Here is a 6,000-nt window from a genome sequence, read left to right on the forward strand (position 1 = left end):
AACACTACCATTGAATATTTATCTATAACTTTAATCTACTTTAGGAGTTTAATAACCTTAATAGCTAATTTTCTTAATATAGTATGATTTTTTTGAGTGCTTTTACCATATTAGTGGAAAAGAAGAAATGACTTGGATTATTATTTTAGGATTAATTCTGGTTGGCTAACTATTATAAAGAACCAAAATAGGCCTATATAGTGTATGGATTAGCTCAGATCAAATCATATCAAAATTTATGAAATCCATAATAGATTCAAAATATAGAATGGGTATCCAACCCAGCCCATAGGTCTATATGAACAGATTGGGTCAGGTCTAAAAGGATGGGCTAGGTTGGTTCGCGTCACAAATCAACCCTATGCATTTGTAGGTTTAACTCCCCAATGATTGTTCCCCTTCCGAGTTATAAAAGAAAAATAGAAAAAAAATATTATAACAAATATACACCTTCATAACAAAAGTATTGGCAACTAGATTGGAGATTGATCTTTGCAGATCTGGTCAACTTCCCCTCCCACACTAGTGGAAAAGAAGCAAAGACTTGGATTACTATTATTGGATCAATTCGGGTGGGCTAACTATTATAAAGAACTAAAATAGGCCTATGTAGTGTATGGATTAGGTCAGATTATAAGGTCATGTCAAAATTTATGAAATCCATAATATATTCAAAATATAGAATGGGTATGCAACCCACCCCACCCCACAGGTCTACATGAACAGATTGGGTCAGGTCTAAAGGGATGGGATGGGTTGGTTTACATCACAAATCAACCCTACCCTACTCCCTCCCTCCCCCCGGCGCTAACTATTCCCCTTCCCAGTTATAAAAGAGAAATAGAAAAAATATTATAACAAATATCTATCTTCATAACAAAAGTATTGACAACTAAATTGGAGATTGATTTTTGCAGATATGGTCAGCTTCACCTCCCTCTCCTCTCTGCCTCGGAACCCCACCCCCACCCCCCATCCCCCTTCTAACTAAAGAAAGAAAAAGGCTTGATAGTAAATAATAGTTCCATGGCCCCGATTGCTGTTATGTTAAATGGTCTTGATTATTGATGTTATTTTGAGTGGACGTGTCCAATACAGAGGCGAAAATGGGGAAGGATGAGGAACAAAGTCTGTGGTGAAAAGAAGCCATGGAATGTAGGGAAAGGATACTATGAGGCTCCTATCTCATCATCCAACTGCCGTTGATGCCGTTGATGGTGAGGGCCAGGTATAAGCTTCTTTGAAAAATATCTAGAATATACTTGGATAATTCTATGCAATCAAATAGGATTCATAAGACCACAAGCTATGCAAAATTCATATTCATAGTATTTATAGAAATTTTTTTTGAGTGGACTGACCTGAATCCCATGAAGAGAGAAAAAAAAAAAAAAAAGATCCCACCATGTCTTTTGTTATAGCCTATAAGAATGGGCTGGAAGAGGTGCAAGTAATATGGCTTGGATCAGACCTCATATTCTATAATTTTAAATATAATCTGCACACATAATTTAGAAGATAGTGCAATATGGGCTGGCCGCGATTCATGTAGGATTTTCATCCCAATTTTATAGAAATATCCAAATAGGCTTTTAATATTTATATTCATCTTTCTATCCGAGGTCAAATGATAAGCCTTTGTGCAATAACTGAGATTACTCTATTATGTGACCCCATGGTTTTGGATTTGAAACATAAAAAATAACTTCTCTACAGGGAAGGGTAATGCTGTGGCAACTCGGCCTTTTCTGGATGCTGCAATGGTGGGAGCACATAAACTGAGCCATCCTATTTCTATCAGAAGCTAGCATCCAGGATCATCTGCCCATGCTCGAATACTTTTGACAATTCAATATAGTTGTTTTTTATGGGGGGTGCGCAGATATAAGTAGTAAAGATATTACGGCGTCCTTCTTCTACTTTACATCTTATCATTAATGGCATCGAAGAAAAGGTGTATGAGAGGAGTCTGGCAACGAAATCAGAGCATCGTAGATGTTTTCCCTTCCCCTTTCCTGCGCCGCGAGATGAGTTCATTGAATTTTACCAACGTAAGCTAAAATTCAATGAATTAAATTTTGTTAGTACACTAATGTTAGATGTTGCATGTTCATTGTATTTAAGTTTTTTTTCTTTTTTTTGTATATATTTTGTAAGGACCACTCAATTAGTTAGTGATTTGCTGTCAGGTACTGAGTATAAACATTATATAAGGCACCTCAATTGAAATTGGAGAAAGAAGGATAAGGATGGAGTTTTCAAATTTTTTTTCTTAATGTAGTAGACAGGCTACAAGGGTTGTAAAAAGAAGCATAAGACTCCACGGATACAAATCTTAAGACCCTTTTCTGTCCATTTTTTTATTGTGATCTCGTTGACAATAATATGTCCAAAACATTCAATGGTTATATAGTACAAGCAAATAAAAACTAATAAATAAGTTCTTTGAAGACACATATAAAGGGCATTAAGGTCCTGATGACAAAAAAAATAGTAAATATTAAGAAATAGTATGAAAGTAGTATTTGCCCTTGCATTCAAGAGAAGATTAAGAAGAACAAGTTAAAGATTAGATGATGTTAGGTAATTTATAATGATGATTAAAAGTATGAAGTAATATGCAAGGAATAGTTCTATGAAATGATTTGGAGCATAGGAGCTGTACATGCAATGAATGAAACTTGACAGGTATACTATATAGTTATGCCATATCTATAATAGGGCATAAGAATGATATTGTCGTGACTTATGTGGCAGAGTGTTAGAACAAGAATGTGTGAAGAAGATGCTATGATTTTATCCTTTAACTTGTCCAACAAAGAGAAATTATGAGTTAGGACAAGTGCAGGGGTAGTGCTACCTCTACTTATAAGGATAATGCCAAGCATGCTGAAGAATAATAGAAGAAAGGACCTATATAAGGAGTCCAAAAATCCTTATCAATTGTTTAGACATGGAAGACAAATGACAAGTCAGATATGCTTCCAAAAAGGCCATATGAAGCAATAATATCTTATAACAGAACTGATTCATCTATAATTGATCTGTCTCATTATTCACCACCTAAAAGACCCAGAGGTAGGCCAAACAAAACTCAAATTATGATAACAACTTTGATGCATCTCTAACATACCATTTTAGTCAGTGCATGTTTGATAATATTCTTTTTCTTATGCTAGGTTATAATTAGTGGAGCCACTGCAAAGCGATAAATAAAGTTGCTAGTAAGAAGTAGAATATAGGATAATTGGCAGCTATTGAAACTACTGAGCAGTAGCATAATAAAAGCTCCATCAAAACTAGGAAAAGGCTAAGCAGAAAAGGCTCCCCAAAGATTATGGGCTATTACTATACCAATTTATTGAAACAGCAACATAGTTTTTTAGCAGCATATACAAAAAGTGTAATTAATTTAAATTTTTTATGGCATTTTACAAATTTTGTTGTGACCAGAGCTGCTCTGATACCTATTATCGTCGCGGTATCACTTGCTCTGGCACCACCTCTTGGGAGGATCTTTCGTGTGGAATATGGATCTTTTAAGTCCAGGATTGGTTCCCAAGTCCAGGATCAGTATGTCGGTGATGATGTCAATATGATAGAAAGAAAGAAGAAATAAAAAACACAATCAAAATATGTGGATCAGCTAAATGCTTGTCTCTATAGAGCATGCAAACTTCACAATGAGAAAAGAAAAAATTTACGAGAGAAGATCACGCCCTCAACTCTCATACACCAATCTCTCTCTCAACAAAAAGCACTCCCTCACAAAGCTCTCTCTCTAGGAGACCCCCCTTGTGTTCCTCTATCAATTAGCATTTTTTTTTGGGTAACACTATCAATTAGCTTTTGATTCCCTACAAACCTACTAAAAAGAGTTTTTGGAGGCTTGGTGAAATGGGAAATATGATTAGGGAAATACAATGGTAATGCCACATACTTTTCTATTTATGGAGCCCTCTCGCATTGGAAGGTGAAAATACTCTTTTCCCATCCATAAGTACCCAAACATGGTCCTCCACCATCTCATGCCCACACTTGGTTGCTCAATAAAGTTGCAAGCCTGCCTCCTCCCTATTTGAGGAAGGATGTTTGATTGCCGATCTATTGGTTTCCTCCACTATCTGTTGCCATCTTGGACTGGCATCATTAACTATCAAAGATTGAGAGGATCAATTTGGTTCCATATCAGTGAATGCCAAAGCTCTGGCTCCTCTTGAGCTCCTCTTTCTCCCTCTCAATTTTTTTTTAGGATACTCCATCATATGACGATCTGATATACATGTAGAAATTTCAAAAATTTTAAAAATATAGTGGAAGAAAAATTTCAAAACTATTTCAACATCGTTCTAGGACAACCATTCAATATTACGTATCAACGTTATATCAGGACAATCTTATGTCAGATCGATATTAAAATAAATCATTAATTAGATCTAATCTAATTAAACATGCATAGAGATCATATCTCAACATAAATCTAGATATCATCATATGTACAAGATTAAAATCTGTGCAAAAATAAAATCAGATTTTTATCTTTGCGCGGTTAGATCTTCATCTTGATTCAATGATCCGTGGATATCTTCAAGATCTGTTGAAGCCGCGATCCTAAAATTTGTGGATGTGTTTAAAGTTTTTTGAAGCCGCACAAGCATCCGATCTCTACAAGTATCCACACGAGACGGATTTGATCAGGAGATTTCGATCTCACCGGGATGCTAGCTCTCTTGCAGAAATCGCTCCTTGGATTGTCAAATTTTTTATCTCTTTTGATTTTCTTTTCAAGAGAATCAAAGAGATCTATAGGAGGATCAAGAAATCAGATCTAATCTGATTTTTTTTCTTTCTCTTCTCAAGAGAAAGAAGAAGATCTAAAGAAAAGAACAAGAGATCAAATCTCTTTTCTTTCTTTTTCATCCAACTCTTGAACTAAATCTGGAGGAGAAGATGAAGAAGTCATGTCCCACTCTTGGATCATGAGAGAGAGGGTATCCAACTCTTAGACGTGTGGAATAGAGAGAGGGAGAGAAGTCTCATGTCCATCTCATGGACGTAGGAAGAGAGAAAGGGAGAGAAAGGGCGAGGCATCCATCACATTGAGCACTCCCTCCTCTTTTTCTCTCTTTTGTGTGCCAACAACTCCATATGCATGCCCTCTCTCTCCCTCTTATTTCTCACGCCACACCATCTCATGATTCACTATGAGATCTCTTAAGGAGGCATCCATTTGTCCCCTTTTTAAACCAACACCTCGAGTTTGTTAAGAGTCCAAGGGGGCTAGGACTCTAGGAGATAAGTTGTCGCTCCACCTTTGTGCACCCTCCTTTCTACATGCCAAAAATCAATCGATAATTTTCTTGAGGCATGTGATCTGAGAAGAATCCTTCTATAGGTTAATCAACTTTTTAAAGATAGGGTCAAGGTGGTTTGGGTTTTTTTTTTTAAATTAAAATCTGATTGAGTCTAAACATTTTAGACTTATGAAACATAATCTGAGTCAAACTCAGACCAAGTCCAATCAAATTAAATCTGATTTAATTTGACTTAGACTCCGTCTAATTATTTGATGAAATCAAATAATCTAGTTTTAATTACAATTAAGTCCTTCTATAAGTTACTAACTCTTAATAAGTCCTCTATGTAACTTTTACATATTGATCCAATCATCAATCAAATTGATAATTAGATTCTTTTTATAATTTTAAATCGTAATTCAACAATCTGATCAGTCATGATCTTTTTTGTGTGTAATCTGGTAGATTATATTTTGTATAGTAGTGAGATATATTTTGATCTCTATCAAAATATCATTGAAACTCCTTTCAATGGATTGAAACAATTCCAACTCACAAACTGAGAATTATTGATCTCAAAATAATTCTCATTGGTCCTACAATCCACCAATAACGCCTAATAGCATATAGTGGCAACTCAGTAGAATGGAAAGAATAAACTTCTAGGTATAGTTACTGTGAGATTCAGTTCTTCTATTGTGAG

This window comes from Elaeis guineensis, chromosome 13 (assembly GCF_000442705.2).
Source record: "Elaeis guineensis isolate ETL-2024a chromosome 13, EG11, whole genome shotgun sequence".
Taxonomy (NCBI): Eukaryota; Viridiplantae; Streptophyta; class Magnoliopsida; order Arecales; family Arecaceae; genus Elaeis; species Elaeis guineensis.